The sequence below is a fragment of the Arachis hypogaea genome, chromosome 16 (assembly GCF_003086295.3).
Source record: "Arachis hypogaea cultivar Tifrunner chromosome 16, arahy.Tifrunner.gnm2.J5K5, whole genome shotgun sequence".
NCBI classification, from domain to species: domain Eukaryota; kingdom Viridiplantae; phylum Streptophyta; class Magnoliopsida; order Fabales; family Fabaceae; genus Arachis; species Arachis hypogaea.
Genome location: NC_092051.1, coordinates 115,142,634 through 115,161,148, shown reverse-complemented (window position 1 = coordinate 115,161,148; position 18,515 = coordinate 115,142,634). Strand labels below are relative to the sequence as shown.

Sequence of the window (18,515 nt, the reverse complement as noted above, 5' to 3'; positions counted from 1 at the left end):
CAGAGGCTTTGTACCAATTAGCTTGGCATTCAGCTTTATAAGAGCTCCTAGGTACCGAGCAACTTACTCATCCCTAGTATCTTCATCCTCATAAGAGGATGAGTATTCATCAGAACTCATGCGCTGCAAAAGTGCATTTAAAGGAACCTCTATGGTCTTTATGTGAGCCTTGGTTTCCTTTAGTTCTTGGATAGGGGTTTCTTTAGTGGGCATTGAGCATTCAGAAGGTGTACTTTTACTGGCGTTCAACGCCAGCTCTGATATCTCTTTGGGCATTGAACGCCCATGTTGTGCACCCTTACTAGCGTTAAACGCCAGTTCCTCTATCCTTTTGGGCGTTGAACGCCCAGCAGGGATGTCCTTGCTGGCGTTTAACGCCAGCTTCCCTGGTTGGTTGGGTGTTGAACGCCCAGTGAGGGGTTCCTCACTAGCATTCAGTGCCAGAGTGCCTGCCTGTTTGGGCGTTGAACGCCCAGTGAGGGGTTCCTCACTGGCGTTCAGCGCAGGATTCTTGTATGTTTGGGCGTTGAATGCCCAACCAGTGCTTTCTGGCTGGCGTTCAATGCCAGCTCTGCTGCTAGGATGGGCGTTAAACGCCCAGTGAGGGGTTTCTCACTGGCGTTCAGTGCTAGCTTTGCTGCATGATTGGGCGTTGAACACCCAGTAATATACTCTTCACTCGCATTCAACGCCATCCCATTCTCTCCAAATTCGGCCTCAACCTCAGAGGTGATGGCCTTGCACTGTTTCCTTGGGTTTACCTCAGTGTTATTTGGAAGAGTGTCAGGAGGAGTCTCAGGAATTCTCTTGCTCACTTGACCAACTTGTACCTCTAAGTTTCTAATGGAGGACCTTGTTTCATTCATGAAACTATGAGTTATCTTAGAGAGGTTAGAAACCAGAGTAACTAAGTTAGAGAGGCTCTGCTTAAGGGTTTCCATGTTCCCTTGAGAAGATAGAAATGGTGGTCTATTGTTGAACCTATTCTGGTTCCTTCCACCTTGAATGTTATTGAAACCTTGCTGAGGTTTCTGTTGATCCTTCCATGAAAGGTTAGGATGAATCCTCTATGAAGGATTGTAGGTGTTTCCATAGGGTTCTCCCATGTAATTCACCTCTTCCATGGTGGGATGGTCAGGATCATAAGCATCTACATCAGGAGATACTTCTTGGGTACTGCCAGCTGCAGTTTGCATTCCAGTCAGATGCTGAGAGATCATATTGACCTATTGAGTCAAGATCTTATTCTAAGCCAATATGGCATTCAGAGTATCAACTTTAAGGACTCATTTCTTTTGAGAGGTCCCATGGTTTACATGATTTCTTTCAGAAGTTTATATGAATTGGTTGTTTGCATCCATCTCAATGAGTTCTCTTGCTTCTGTAGGCGTTTTCTTCAAGTGGAGTGATCCACCTGCAGAGCTGTCCAATGAAATTTTGGATATCTCAGATAGACCATCATAGAATATGCCTATGATAGACCATTCTGAGAGCATGTTAGGAGGACATCTTCTGATCAATTGCTTGTATCTTTCCCAAGCTTCATAGAGGGATTCACCTTCTCTTTGTCTGAAGGTTTGAACTTCTATTCTAATCTTGCTCATCCTTTGAGGAGGAAAGAATTTAGCCAGAAAAGTATTAACCAGCTTTTCCCAAGAGTCTAAGCTCTCTTTTGGTTGAGAATCCAACTATATCTTAGTCCTGTCTCTTACAGCAAAGGGAAAGAGCATAAGCTTGTAGACTTCAGGATTTACCCCATTGATCTTCACAGGATCACAGATTTGCAAGAATTCAGCTAAGAACTGATGTGGATCTTCCTTTGGAAGTCCATGGAACTTGTAGTTCTGTTGTAGAAGAGAGACTAACTGAGGCTTAAGCTCAAAATTGTTAGCTCCAATGGTAGGTACAGAGATACTTCTGCCATAAAAGTCAGAGGTAGGCATGGTGAAGTCACCAAGAACCTTTCTGGCATCTCCTTCAGGTTCGGCCATGTCTCCTATTTCTTGTTCACGATTTTCTGAAAGGTTCCTTCCGGAGTGTTGTGCTCTAGCTTGTTGTAAGCTTTTCTTTAAAGTCCTTTCAGGTTCAGGATCAAGATTAAAGAGGGATTTTTTATCTCTATTCCTGGTCATAAATAAGAAAAGAAGAAAATGACAAAATAGAAGCCAAATGGGAGTTCTTTGTTCAAGAACAGAGGACTCCTTGTGAGATGTGAAGAGAGAAGAAAAAGATAGAAGAAGTGAAGATGGAAGAAGGGGAAGAAGAATACTTTGAAAATAGGGGAAGAGGAGTTCGAATAAATAGAAGTAAATAGGAGAAGAATTAGAAATAGAAAAGATAAATAAGAATTAAAATATTTTTGTTTTTATTTTATTTATTTATTATTTTCAAAAATAAGGTTAATAAATTAAAAAGAATTGAAAATTAGTTAGTGAATTTTCGAAAATAGAAGAGAGAGAAGGAGAAGGAATTTTCAAAAATTAAGAGAGAGAAGAAGTAGTTAGGAAGTTTTGAAAAAAAAGAGAGAGAATATAGGTGATTAATTAAGAAAGATTTGAAAATAAAATAAGATAAGAGATAAGATAAGATAAGAAAATATTTGAATTTAAAATTTGAAAATAGAAAAGATAAGAAAAGATAAGATGAGAAATTAAAAAGATTTGAAACAGATTTGATTTTAAAAATTGATATTAGAAAAGATAAGATAAGAAATTAAAAAGATTTGAAAAAGATAAGAATTGAAATTTGATTTTTGAAAAAGATTTAATTTTAAAATTTGAAATTTGAAAAAGATAAGATAAGATTTTGAAAAAGATAAGATTTTTGAAAAAGATATGATTTTGAAAAGATTTGATTTTTGAAATTTTGAAATTAAAATCTGAATTTTTAATGAAAATTTTCGAAAATTATTTTAAAATAAAGATAGAAAAGATATTTTTTTTAATTTAATGAGGAAAGAGAGAAACAAGTAAAAGACACAAAACTTAAAATTTTTAGATCTAATACACCAAATTTTCGAAAATTTAAAGGAAAACACAAAGGGACACCAAACTTAAAAATTTTAAGATCAAAACAAAAAGAAAACACAAGAACACTTTGAAGATTGAGAAGAACACCAAGAACAAAACTCAAAAGACTCAAAGAACACAAGAACATGTAAAAGACACCAAACTTAAAATTTTTGAAAACAACACATACAATTTTCGAAAAATTCAAAGAAAAACACAAGAGGACACCAAACTTAAAGATTTGACACAAGATTTAACCAAAGAGACTATTTTTGAAAGAAAGACTCAAAGAAAATGAAAATTACCAAGAACAAAAACAAAAAGACTCAAACCAAAAACAAAGATTTAATAAAGAAAGCTAAGGATTCTTGAAAATAAAAATTTTTGAAAAAGGTTTTTGAAGAAGTTTTAAAATTTTTGGAAAAGAAAATAAAAAACAGGTAAGACTCAAACCATGAACAAAGATTAAATAAAGAAAATAAAAGAAAATAGAGAAGATTAAACCAAGAACCAATATTTTTATGATTTTTCGAAAATAGAGAAGAAGAAAATAAGAATAAAAGACTCAAATAAAATAAAAATTACCTGATTTAGGAAACAAAAAATTCTGTCAGTTGTCCAAACTCGAACAATCCCTGGCAACGATGCCAAAAACTTAGTGCACGAATCCCTACACTCTGTACAACTGTACCAGCAAGTACACTGGGTCGTCCAAGTAATACCTGAGCAAGTCAGGGTCGATCCCATGAGGATTGTGGTTTGAAGCAAGCTATGGTTCACGTGAAATTAGAAGGTTGGATTTGTGAGATCTAAACTAGGTTAACGTGAAAGGAATAAAATAAAATACTTTGTAAATTAAATGGAATCAGTAATAGGAATATGGTTAAGGATTGGAGTTGCTTTGTCTTTCTGAATTAACTCTGGTATTACTGTCTCTTTACTTGTGAATGACTTCTTCTATGGCAGGCTGTATGTGATCAATGCCATTGGCCATGGTCATCAAGCTCCTCTGCTTCAAATCAAACGACGTATGGCTGATGAGCGGATATGTTATACGCTTTTTGGAGTTAATTTCATATAGTTTTTAGTTTATTTTCATTAGTTTCTAGGTAAAATTCATATTTCTGGACTTTACTATGAGTTTGTGTATTTTTCTGTAATTTCAGGTATTTTCTGGCTGAAATTGAGGGAGCTGAGCAAAAATCTGATTCAGGCTGAAAAAGGACTGCTGATGTTGTTGGATTCTGACCTCTCTGCACTCAAAATGGAATTTCTGGAGCTACAGAAGTCCAAATGGCGCGCTTCCAATTGCGTTGGAAAGTAGACATCCAGGACTTTTCAGAAATATATAATAGTCCATACTTTTCTTAAGGATAGACGACGTAACCTGGCGTTCAATGCCAGTTCCATGCTGCAGTCTGGCGTCCAGCGCCAGAAACAAGTTACAAGTTGGAGTTCAATGCCAGAAAAGGATCCAAAGCTGGCGTTGAACACCCAAAACAGCCCTATGCACGTGAGAAGCTTTAGTCTCAGCCCCAGCACACATCAAGTGGGCCCCAGAAGTAGATTTCTGCACTATCTATTATAGTTTACTCATTTCCTGTAAATCTAGGTTACTAGTTTAGTATTTAAACAACTTTTAGAGACTTATTTGGTATCTCATGACATTTTTAGATCCGAACTTTGTAATCTCTGACGGCATGAGTCTCTAAACTCCATTGTTGGGGGTGAGGAGCTCTGCTGTGTCCTGATGAATTAATGCAAGTATTTCTATTTTCTATTCAAACATGCGTGTTCCTATCTAAGATATCCATTCGCACTTCAACATGAATGTGATGAACGTGACAATCATCATCATTCCCCCACGAACGCGTGCCTGACAACCACTTCCGTTTTACCTTAGAATGAATGAGTATCTCTTGGATCTCTTAATCAGAATCTTCGTGGTATAACCTAGATTGATGGCGGCATTCATGAGAATCCGGAAAGTCTAAACCTTGTCTGTGGTATTCCGAGTAGGATTCTGGGATTGAATGACTGTGACGAACTTCAAACTCGCGAGTGCTGGGCGTAGTGACAGACGCAAAAGGATAGTAAATCCTATTCCGGTACGATCGAGAACCTGCAGATGATTAGCCGTGCGGTGATAGCGCACCTGCATCCTTTTCACTGGAAGGATGGATGGTAACCATTGACAACGGTGATCCACCAACACACAGCTTGCCATAGGAGGACATGCGTGCGTGAATCAGAAACAGAGGAAAGCAGAATTTCAGAAGACAAAGCATCTCCAAAACTCCAACATATTCTCCACCATTGCACAATAAGTATTTATATTTATGTTCTCTCTCTTTTTACAATTGAACTTGAAAAACACTGTTATTGGCATCCTGACTAAGAATAATAAGATAACCATAGCTTGCCTCAAACCAACAATCTCCGTGGGATTCGACCCTTACTCACGTAAGGTATTACTTGGACGACCCAGTGCACTTGCTGGTTAGTGGTACGAGTTGTGAAACGTGTGATTCACAATTCGTGCACCAAGTTTTTGGTGCCGTTGCCGGGGATTGTTTGAGTTTAAACAACTGACGGTGAATCTTGTTGCTTAGATTAGGAAATTTTTGTCTTTTGGGTCAGAGTCTTTTATTTTCTTTTCAAAAATTTTTCAAAAATATTTTTTCTATTAAATCTCGTGCCAAACTTCAAGTTTGGTGTTTTCTTGTTGATTTTTCTTTGTTTTTCGAAAATTTATTTTGGTTTTCTAAAAATTTTAAGTTTGGTGTTATTTCTTCATGTTCTTGTGTTCTTGTGAGTCTTCAAAGTGTTCTTGAGTTTTCCTTGTGTCTTGATCTTAAAATTTTTAAGTTTGGTGTTCCTTGGTATTTTCCCTCCAAAATTTTCGAAAACAAGGAGCATTAGATCTAAAAATTTTAAATCTTGAGCTATCTTATTGTTTCTCTCTTTCCTCTTTAAATTCAAAAATATCTTTTCTCTCTATTTTTAAAACAAATTTTCGAAATTTATTTTAAAAATTCAGATTTTTTTTATTTTATTTAAAATCTTTTTCAAATCATATCTTTTTCAAAACTTCCTGACCACTTTCTCTCTCCTCATTTTTTCGAAAATCTTCACCTCTTTTTTTTTAATTTATTTTATTTTCAAAATAATTAAATAAATAAATAAAAATATTTTTTTTATTTTACATCATCTCCCTTTCTCCATCATGGATCTAAGTGGAAATGAATAGTCCAGGAGGACTCTGGGGTCATATGCTAACCCCTCTACTACTTCATATGGGAGTAGTATCTGCATACCCTCCATTAGAGTCAGTAGCTTTGAGTTGAATCCTCAGCTCATTATCATGGTGTAGCAAAGCTGCCAGTATTCCGGTCTTCCACAGGAAGAACCTACAGAGTTTCTGGCACAGTTTTTACAAATTGCTGACACAGTACATGATAAGGAAGTAGATCAGGATGTCTACAGATTATTACTGTTTCCATTTGCTATAAAAGACCAAGCCAAGAGGTGGTTAAATAACCAACCTAAGGCTAGAATAAGGACATGGAAACAGCTGACAGAAAAATTCCTGAATCAATACTTTCCTCCAAAACAGATGACACAGCTAAGGCTGGACATCCAAGGCTTTAAACAAGGAGATAATGAATCTCTTTATGATGCCTGGGAGAGATACAGAGAGATGCTACGAAAATGCCCCTCTGAAATGTTTTCAGAGTGGGTTCAGTTAGACATCTTCTATTATGGGCTTACAGAAAGAGCTCAGATCTCTTTAGATTGCTCAGCTGGTGGATCTATCCACATGAGAAAGACAATTGAAGAAGCTCAAGAGCTCATTGACACAGTTGCTAGAAATCAGCACCTGTACCTAAGCAGTGACTCTTCCATGAAAGAAGAGGTTAAAACAGTAAATGCTGAACTCAGTCTTGCAGAGCAAGCTGCTGAATTCAATCAGCAATTGAATTTTCTAACAAAGCAGTTAGCTGAATTCAAGGATAAACTACAAGAGACAGGGATGGCTAATATAAACATGGAAGTACAATTAAAGCAAACAAAGCAGCAGCTGTCAAAACAAATAATAGAAGAATGCCAAGCAGTTCAATTAAGAAGTGGGAAAGCACTAAGTACCCCACTTCAAGGCAGCAGGAAACCAAGAAATGAGCAAACCACCCAAAATCCATCTGAGGATAGTAAGAGCCCAGGGAAAAATAATTCTGGCACCAAAACGCCAGAAGTTGGGTGGAAGGCTGGCGCTGAATGCCCAGACCATGCTCAGGACTGGTGTTCAACGCTAGAAACAAGCAAGGATCTGGCGTTGAACGCCCAAAGGAAGCACAGTTCTGGCGTTCAAACGGCAGGAACAGATGAGGAGCTGGCGTCTAACGTCACTCCAGCTTCTAACTCTGGCACTCAGTTGCCAGTGAGGGATCAGACACGCACAAGTGCTGATGACAACCCATCTAAAAAGGCTTCTTCAACCACTTCTGTAGGAAATAAACTTACAGCAACTAAGGTTGAGGAATATAAAGCCAAGATACCTTATCCTCAAAAACTCCGCCAAGAGGAGCAGGATAAGCAATTTGCTCACTTTGCAGATTATCTCAGGACTCTTGAAATAAAGATCTCATTTGCAGAGGCACTTGAGAAAATACCTTCTTATGCCAAGTTCATGAAAGAGATCTTGAGTCATAAGAAGGATTGGAGAGAAACTGAAAGAGTTCTCCTCACTGAAGAATGTAGTGCAGTCATTCTGAAAAGCTTTCCTGAAAAGCTTAAAGACCCTGGGAGTTTTCTGATACCATACACATTAGAAGGTAATTGCATCAAGACAGCTTTATGTGATCTTGGAGCAAGCATCAAGCTAATACCTGCATCCACTATCAGAAAGCTTGGTTTAACTGAAGAAGTTAAACCAATCAGGATATGTCTCCAACTTGCTGATGGCTCCATTAAATACCCATTAGGTGTGATTGAAGACATGATTGTCAGAGTTGGGCCATTCGCCTTTCCCACTGACTTTGTAGTGCTGGAAATGGAGGAGCACAAGAGTGCTACTCTCATTCTAGGAAGACCTTTCCTAGCAACTGGACGAACTCTCATTGATGTCCAACAGGGGGAAATAACCTTGAGAGTTAATGAGGATGAGTTTAAGTTGAATGCTGTCAAAGCCATGCAGCATCCAGACACATCAAAAGACTACATGAAAGTTGATCTTATTGACTCTTTAGTAGAAGAGATCAACATGGCTGAGAGTCTCGAATCAGAGTTGGAAGACATCTTTAAAGATGTTCAGCCTGATTTGGAGGATTCAGAGGAAAGGAAAGAGCCTCTGAAATTTCCTCTGGAAGAGGAAAAACCTCCCAAACCCGAGCTCAAACCATTATCACCATCCCTAAAATATGCATTTCTGGGAGAAGGTGACACTTTTCCAGTGATCATAAGCTCTGCTTTAAATCCACAGGAAGAGGAAGCACTGATTCAAGTGCTAAGGACACACAAGACAGCCCTTGGGTGGTCCATAGGTGACCATAAGGGCATAAGCCCAGCTAGATGCATGCACAAAATTTTATTGGAGGATAATGCTAAACCAGTGGTTCAACCACAGAGGCGACTAAATCCTGCCATGAAGGAAGTGGTGCAGAAAGAGGTCACCAAATTACTGGAGGCTGGGATTATTTATCCTATTTCTGATAGCCCCTGGGTGAGCCCTGTTCAAGTTGTCCCCAAAAAGGGAGGCATGACAGTGGTTCATAATGAAAAGAATGAACTGGTTCCTACAAGAACAGTTACAGGGTGGCGCATGTGTATTGACTACAGAAGGCTCAATACAGCCACCAGAAAGGATCATTTTCCTTTACCATTCATAGACCAGATGCTAGAAAGATTGGCAGGTCATGATTATTACTGCTTTTTGGATGGCTACTCAGGCTATAACCAGATTGCAGTAGATCCCCAGGATCAAGAGAAAACAGCATTCACATGTCCACTGGAGTGTTTGCTTATAGAAGGATGCCATTTGGGCTGTGTAATGCGCCTGCAACCATCCAGAGATGCATGCTCTCTATTTTCTCTGAAATGGTGGAAAAATTTCTGGAAGTCTTTATGGATGACTTCTCAGTATATGGAGACTCATTCAGCTCCTGTCTTGATCACCTGAAACTAGTTCTGAAAAGATGCCAAGAGACCAACCTGGTTTTAAAATGGGAAAAATGTCACTTTATGGTGACTGAAGGGATTGTCCTTGGGCATAAAATTTCAAACAAAGGAATAGAGGTGGATTAAGCAAAAATAGAGGTAATTAAAAAATTACTACCACCTGCTAATGTTAAGGCAATCAGAAGCTTTCTGGGGCATGCAGGATTCTATAGGAGGTTTATAAAGGATTTTTCAAAAATCGCAAAACCCCTGAGCAATCTACTAGCTGCTGACACGCCATTTGTGTTTGACACAGAGTGCCTGCAGGCGTTTGAAACGCTGAAAGCCAAGCTGGTCACAGCACCAGTTATTTCTGCACCAGACTGGACATTACCATTTGAGCTAATGTGTGATGCCAGTGATCACGCCATTGGTGCAGTATTGGGACAGAGGCATGACAAGCTTCTGCATGTCATTTATTATGCTAGCTGCGTTTTAAATGATGCCCAGAAAAATTACACAACCACAGAAAAAGAATTGCTTGCAGTGGTTTATGCCATTGACAAGTTTAGATCATACTTAGTAGGATCAAAGGTGATTATGTATACTGACCATGCTGCTCTTAAATATCTACTCACAAAGCAGGATTCAAAACCCAGGCTCATAAGATGGGTGTTGCTTCTGCAAGAGTTTGATATAGAAATAAGAGACAGAAAAGGGACAGAGAACCAAGTGGCTGATCATCTGTCCCGGATAGAGCCAGTGGAAGGGACGTCCCTCCCCTCTCTTGAGATCTCTGAGACTTTCCCGGATGAGCACTTGTTTGCCATTCAGGAAATACCATGGTTTGCCGACATTGCAAACTATAAGGCTGCAAGGTTCATACCTAAAGAGTATAACAGGCAACAAAAGAAAAAATTAATCACTGATGCAAAGTACTACTTGTGGGATGAACCCTATCTCTTCAAGAGATGTGCAGACGGAATAATCCGTGGGTGTGTGCCTAGAGAAGAAGCACAGAGGATCCTATGGCATTGCCATCGATCACAATATGGAGGCCATTTCGGAGGTGAGCGAACAGCCACCAAGGTCCTCCAATGTGGCTTCTATTGGCCCACACTCTATAAAGATTCCCGAGAGTTTGTACGTAACTATGACAGTTGCTAAAGAGCTGGTAATCTGCCTCATGGTTACGCCATGCCTCAACAAGGAATCTTGGAGATTGAGTTGTTTGACGTATGGGGAATTGATTTCATGGGGCCTTTCCCACCATCATACTCAAACACTTATATTCTGGTGGCAGTTGACTATGTATCAAAATGGGTTGAGGCCATTGCCACACCCACCAATGATACTAAAACAGTGCTGAAATTCCTCCAGAAACATATATTCAGCAGGTTTGGTGTCCCCAGGGTACTAATCAGTGATGGGGGCACTCACTTTTGCAACAAATAGCTTTACTCTGCCATGGTCCGGTATGGGATTCGCCACAAGGTAGCGACTCCATATCATCCACAGATAAATGGGCAAGCTGAAGTCTCTAACAGAGAACTAAAAAGAATCCTGGAACAGACTGTAAGTACCCGTAGAAAGGATTCGGCACGAAGCTTGGATGATGCTCTGTGGGCTTACAGAACAGCATTCAAGACTCCTATAGGGACCTCTCCATACCAACTTGTGTATGGTAAGGCATGCCACCTGCCCGTGGAACTGGAACATAAAGCCTACTGGGCAACCAGATTCCTAAACTTTGATGCCAAATTAGCTGGAGAAAAAAGATTGCTCCAGCTAAATGAGCTAGAGGAATTCATATTCACTGCTTTCGAAAATGCCAAGCTTTATAAAGAAAAATAAAAAAAGTGGCATGACAGAAAGCTGTCATCTAGAATCTTTGAACCAGGACAAAAGGTTCTGTTGTTTAACTATAGGCTCAGGCTATTCCCTGGGAAACTGAAGTCCTGGTGGAGGGGACCATATGTGATTACAAGTGTATCACCATATGGTTATGTGGAGCTTCAAGATATTGATTCTGACAAGAAGTTCATTGTTAATGGATAGAGAATCAAGCACTATCTTGAAGGCAATGTTGAGCAAGAGTGCTCAAGGCTGAAGCTAGATTAAAAGCTCAGCAAGGTCCAGCTAAAGACAATAAAGAAGCGCTTGCTGGGAGGCAACCCAGTCATGGGGTATCACTTCCTCTAAGCATTTTGCCCTATTCTTGATTTTATTTGTTTATATAAAGTTCACTGATACTAAGGTAAAGAGTCAATTGTATAAGTTCACAGGGTTACAGAAGGATTCTGCACACAAAACAGAGAAAAAGAGCTCACTGGCAAGAAAACGCCAGTAAGAGTCTGTTTTGGGCGTTCAACGCCCAAAAAAAGCATCCACTGGGCGTTGAACGCCAGTAAGGATAGCCATCTGGGCGTTAAACGCCAGAAAGAAGCTCATTCTGGGCGTTTAACGCCAGATTTACAGCGTCCTTGGCGTTCAGAAAAATGCCCAGTGACAAAGGAGTTCCTGGCGTTCAACGCCAGAAAGAAGCAGCAGCTGGGCGTTGAACGCCCAGGAGAGGTAGCATTTGGGCGTTGAACGCCTAAAACATGCAGCGTTTGGGCGTTCAAACGCCAGGATGGTGGAGAGGAGGTGAATTCGTTTTTACTTCACATTTTTCATTCTAAACTACATTTTTCATGTTTCAATTCATGATTTCTTGCATAAACATGTTAAGAACCCTGATTTCTAAAATCCCTAATTTCTAAAAATCCTATTTTAAAAATATCAAATGTATCTTAATTCATAAGCACAAATCCTTTTTTCAATCCAATTCAACTCTTTTTCAAAAAATTTTCAAAGCAAATCTATCTCTTTTCATTCAAAATCTTTTCAACTAATCAATATCTTTTTCAAAACTCCATATTATCTTTTTCAAAAATCCAATTTTATCTTTTTCAAATATCTTTCGTATCTCTTCAATTTTAAACTATATCTTTTCTTATCATGCTTAATTTTTTTTTAAAATCATATCTTCTATCTTATCTTTCTCCCAATTTTCGAAAACCCCCCCTCCCTTTTAAAAACCCATTTGGCCTCCTTGCTCTCATCCACCATCCTACACTAGCTCTCCTTCTATCCCTCTCCTTTCTTTTCTTTTGCTTGAGGACAAGAAAACCTCTAAGTTTGGTGTGTTTATCCGTGATCACTAAACCATACCCACTAAGATCATGGCCCCTAAAGGAAAACAACCCACTCCAAGAGGCAAGAAAGAGAGTGTTCCAAAACCACTTTGGAATCAAGGAAAGTTCTTAACTAAAGAACATTCAGACCATTATTACAAAATAATGGGTCTAAGATCAGTGATCCCGAAAGTTAGATTCGATCTGAAAGAAGACGAATATCCGGAGATCCAGGAGCAAATCCGAATCAGGAACTGGGAGATCCTAACCAATCCTGAAACGAAAGTGGGAAGGAATATGGTCCAGGAGTTCTATGCTAATATATGGCATACAAACAGGCAAAGACTATCTGGATCTACTATCTATGACTATCGGACCTTGGTCAGAGGAAAGATTGTTCATACCCACCCTGACAAGATCAGGGAGATCTTAAAGCTACCTCAGCTGAAAGATGATCCAGACTCCTTCAATAAGAGAATGATGAGAACAGACAAGGGCCTGGATAATATTCTAGAGGATATATGTATCCCTGGAGCCAGGTGGACCACCAGCACGAAGGGTGTCCCAAATCTACTCAAAAGAGAAGATCTCAAACCAGTCGCCAGAGGATGGCTGGACTTTATTGGGCATTCTCTGCTGCCCACTAGCAACCGTTCTGAAGTCACTATTAGAAGAGCAGTGATGATCCATTGCATCATGATGGGAAAAGAAGTGGAAGTCCATCAACTGATTTCAACTGAATTCTACAAAATTGCAAATAAAAATTCTAAAGATGCCAGGTTGGCTTATCCAAGCTTGATTTCTATGCTCTGCAAGGACGCTGGAGTAAGGATGGGAATAGCCGAGTATATCCCAGTTGAGAAGCCAATCACCAAAGCATCAATGGAAAAACAACAAGCACAGGATGACCCCATCAAGAAGAGAACACAGGAAATTCTCCCAGAAATCCCTCAATCTGAATATTGGGAGTATCTTGAAACATCTATTACCAAGATGCAAGAAGCTATGGAACAAATGCAGAAAGAACAGAAGGAACAAAGCAGCATTCTTTGCTATCTGCTTAAAGAACAGGAGGAGCAAGGGCGTGATCTAAGGGAATTGAAGCGCCAAAAATTAGCTCTTGAAGGGCCAAGCACCCCGCAGATTAGAGGAACATCCACTTCTCAGAACAAAGGTTGTTAAATTCCAATCTTAGCCTTAACTCTGTGATAACTGTTTTTATTTTAGCTTTACCTTAGGAGTCACATAGTAGTAATTAGTATCTATATTTTTGATTTTATCTCCAATTAAGCTATAATTTAATTTTATCATCATCATTAAACATGAATAAAATAGAAGAATTCCTTTAGAATAAGAGGCAATATTTTTTGAGTTTTTAATAAGAAAAATTCTAATTATTTACATGTGGTGGCAATGCTTTCTGTCTTTTGAATGAATGCTTGAACAGTGCATATGTCTTTTGAATTTGATGTTTAAGACTGTTAAATATGTTGGCTCTTGAAAGAATGATGAACATGAGACATGTTATTGATAATCTGAAAAATCATAAAAATGATTCTTGAAGCAAGAAAAAGCAGTGAATACAAAAGCTTGTAGAAAAAAAAAAGCAAGCAGAAAAAGCCAAAGCTCTCAAAACCAAGAGGCAAGAGCAAAAAGCCAATAACCCTTAAAACCAAAAGGCAAGGGTAAATAAAAAGGATCCCAAGGCTTTGAGCATCAGTGGATAGGAGGGCCTAAAGGAATAAAATCCTGGCCTAAGCGGCTAAACCAAGCTGTCCCTAACCATGTGCTTGTGGCGTGAAGGTGTCATGTGAAAACTTGAGACTGAGTGGTTAAAGTCAAGGTCCAAAGCAAAAAGAAGAGTGTGCTTAAGAACTCTGGACACCTCTAATTGGGGACTTTAGCAAAGCTGAGTCACAATCTGAAAAGGTTCACCCAATTATGTGTCTGTGGCATTTATGTATCCGGTGGTAATACTGGAAAACAAAGTGCTTAAGGCCACGGCCAAGACTCATAAAGTAGCTGTGTTCAAGAATCAACATACTGAACTAGGAGAATCAATAACACTATCTGAATTCTGAGTTCCTATAGATGCCAATCACTCTGAGCTTCAATGGATAAAGTGAGATGCCAAAACTGTTCAGAAGCAAAAAGCTACTAGTCCCGCTCATCTAATTAGAATCTAAGCTTCACTCAAAAACTCTGAGATATTATTGCTTCTTAAATTATTTGTATTCTATTTTATTTATCTAGTTGCTTGAGGACAAGCAACAGTTTAAGTTTGGTGTTGTGATGAGCGGATATGTTATACGCTTTTTGGAGTTAATTTCATATAGTTTTTAGTGTGTTTTAGTTAGTTTTTAGTTTATTTTCATTAGTTTCTAGGCAAAATTCATATTTCTGGACTTTACTATGAGTTTGTGTATTTTTCTGTAATTTCAGGTATTTTCTGGCTGAAATTGAGGGAGCTGAGCAAAAATCTGATTCAGGCTGAAAAAGGACTGCTGATGCTGTTGGATTCTGACCTCTCTGCACTCAAAATGGAATTTCTGGAGCTACAGAAGTCCAAATGGCACGCTTCAAATTGCGTTGGAAAGTAGACATCCAGGGCTTTCCAGCAATATATAATAGGCCATACTTTTCTCAAGGATAGATGACGTAAACTGGCGTTCAATTCCAGTTCCATGCTGCAGTCTGGCGTCCAGCGCTAGAAACAAGTTACAAGTTGGAGTTCAACGCCAGAAAAGGATCCAAAGCTGGTGTTGAACGCCCAAAACAGCCCTATGCACGTGAGAAGCTTTAGTCTCAGCCCCAGCACACACCAAGTGGGCTCCAGAAGTGGATTTCTGCACTATCTATCATAGTTTACTCATTTCCTGTAAATCTAGGTTACTAGTTTAGTATTTAAACAACTTTTAGAGACTTATTTGGTATCTCATGACATTTTTAGATCTGAACTTTATAATCTCTGACGGCATGAGTCTCTAAACTCCATTGTTGGGGGTGAGGAGCTCTGTTGTGTCCTGATGAATTAATGCAAGTATTTCTGTTTTCTATTCAAACATGCGTGTTCCTATCTAAGATATCCATTCGCACTTCAACATGAATGTGATAAACGTGACAATCATCATCATTCTCCCACGAACGCGTGCCTGACAACCACTTCCGTTCTACCTTAGAATGAATGAGTATCTCTTGGATCTCTTAATCAGAATCTTCGTGGTATAAGCTAGATTGATGGCGGCATTCATGAGAATCCGGAAAGTCTAAACCTTGTCTGTGGTATTCCGAGTAGGATTCTGGGATTGAATGACTGTGACGAACTTCAAACTCGCGAGTGCTGGGTGTAGTGACAGACGCAAAAGGATAGTAAATCCTATTCCGGTATGATCGAGAACCTGCAGATGATTAGCCATGCGGTGACAGCGCACCTGGATCCTTTTCACTGGAAGGATGGATGGTAACCATTGACAACGGTGATCCACCAACACACAGCTTGCCATAGGAGGACATGCGTGCGTGAATCAGAAACAGAGGAAAGCAGAATTTCAGAAGACAAAGCATCTCCAAAACTCCAACATATTCTCCACCATTGCACAATAAGTACTTATATTTATGTTCTCTCTCTTTTTACAATTGAACTTGAAAAACACTGTTATTGGCATCCTGACTAAGAATAATAAGATAACCATAGCTTGCTTCAAACCAACAATCTCTGTGGGATTCGACCCTTACTCACGTAAGGTATTACTTGGACGACCCAGTGCACTTGCTGGTTAGTGGTACGAGTTGTGAAACGTGTGATTCACAATTTGTGCACCAATGGCCGCAGTCATCCAATCTGAACGAGGGTGAAGCTCTAGCAGTTCATTCTCTTGACGATCCTACTCAAAACACCACAGACAAGGTCGAATATTCCGGATCAGAGAATGCTGCTCTTTTGGGTTCTAGCCTCTACCACAAAGACCTTAATCTCCCCAGAAATTGGCTGAACTAGTGTCTCGAGAAGTCCCCAACGAAGTCGTGGATTACCCGTCTGAGAGATGTATAAACATAGCTGGCGGTTCGTACTTTCCAGTCACGTATTCACACAAACCCAAGTCAACACGGGTGGTTTTCAGGCACGCTGTCTTAGTATGATGAACAGAGCTGATTGTCACTGATCATCCTATTCACCATGTTGAAGAACAAGTATACATCTTAGAATTAAATCAAACACAGATCAAAGAGAAACAGTAATACTTTTATTAATTCATAGGACTCAATAGGGCTCCTCCCGTCAACCTAGGAGGTTTAGAAACTCATACTGATAAGAAAATACAATGATAGAAACGAAATTATGGTAAATGATGGGCTGTCTAAATTATTTGCATGGGTTATGTAAAATATCCCTTAAATACTGAACTAATGACTAGTAAGGGTAAAACAGTCTTTTTAGTGCTAAAATCCACTTCTGGGGCCCACTTGGTGAGTGTTTGGGTTGAGCTTTGATGAGATCCACGTGCTAGAAGGCCTCTAGGGTGTTGAATGCTGGCTAGGGGGTCCTATTTGGGCGTTTGGACACTGGTCTCTGCTCCTTGGGCGCTGGACGCCTAGAAGGGGGCAGGAAGCTGGCGTTGGACGCTAGTTTTGGGCCTTCTAATTTGAAGTAAAGTATGGACTATTCTATATTGCTGAAAAGCCCTGGAAGTCAGATTTCCATAGCCATTGAGAATGCTCAATTTGAACTTCTGTAGCTCTAAAAAAGCTCTTCCGAGTGCAAGAAGGTCAGATCCGGACAGCATCTGCAGTGCTTTCTCTGTCTCTAAATATGACTTTTGCTCCAGCTCCTCAATTGCAGCCAGAAAATACCTGAAATTGTACAAAAACACACAAACTCAAAGCAGAATCCAAAATTATGAATTTAACACTAAAACCTATAAATAATTAATAAAAATTAAACAAAACATACTAAAAACTATATGAAAATAATGCGAAAAAGCGTCTAAAATATCCGCTCATCAGTATCCTTCCTGGGAATTTATACGTGCCTGGTCACCCTTACGACGTAGGATCAACAGAGTATCGAGTTTCGACTTGGAACACGTGGTGGCAAGCCACGATACTTTACCCAGGAAAACTCGTATCTCAGATAAATAAAGAGCATAAGCCTTCAAAACATTCATATCCATTCATAATCATTGCACAACTATTCATTATAGCCATGGCATCACATATACTTCACTTCTTTATACTTTTCATACATAATTCATCATTTTTCCACCTTACTTCACCCTTAAGTTATCATCTTTTCCTAGCTTCATCTCATTACTAGGCATACCACTAAGATCTAGGGGCTAAATGAGTGAAAATAGAGGTTTAGAGGTTCAAAATTAGGTTTTAAAATACAAAATTCATTTTGCTAAATACAGGGATCACGTGTACGCATGGGCCACGCGTATGCGAGATGCCAAACCCAGAAGGGTTGGTTGCATCGCGTGCAGGTGGTCGCGTACACAACCCTCAAAAGTCACTACTCGCGCTTGCATACGCGAGATGCCAAACCCAGGGGTTGATCGCGTCGCGTGCAGTGGTCGCGTACGCATGGTATGCAGAGTGGCAAAAATGCTGAATGCTGCAGAATTTCAATTTTGTCCTCCGAACTTCCGACACACATAACTTTTTGGTTATAAAACATTTTCCATCCGTTCTTAGAACGGCATAAACTTCACGGACCCAATTTTCATATCAAATAAGTTTGAAACAATTTGGGGATCCGGAAGCCCAGTTATGACTCGCCCTCGGCCAAAAATCAGTTTTTCACAAAAGTTCTTAAACTTCTATTTTCACCAAAACCAAACTCAAAAATCAACCTTCCATACACAAATGAAATAGCACCAAAACCTCCACATCCTATCATACTCAACCATTCCTCAATTTTAAACGATCTTTTGCATCAATTTCTCAATTATACCAACAAGATTATCAATATATCACCACCTACTCATATTTATTCATATCAACATGTAAATCATCATTAACTCGTCACTTAGCATCCTATTTTCGTCATAAACAATAATCACCCAATAATTACTCAATCCATATCAATAAATATCATCAAAGGTACTAAGCATTTAACATACTCATGCATTCCAACATATCCTATGGTCATCTAGCCTAAGTTTTCACAAGACATTAT

General features: G+C 39.2%; 1 non-coding gene across 1 annotated transcript; it reads left to right on the top strand.

Annotated features, from left to right (window-relative positions):
* Positions 1-1,491: 1,491 nt before the first annotated feature.
* On the top strand, positions 1,492-1,598 carry LOC112761064 (small nucleolar RNA R71). Its single transcript, XR_003181474.1, has one exon. It is a non-coding gene; the product is annotated as a small nucleolar RNA R71 (small nucleolar RNA).
* The last annotated feature ends 16,917 nt before the right edge of the window (positions 1,599-18,515 follow it).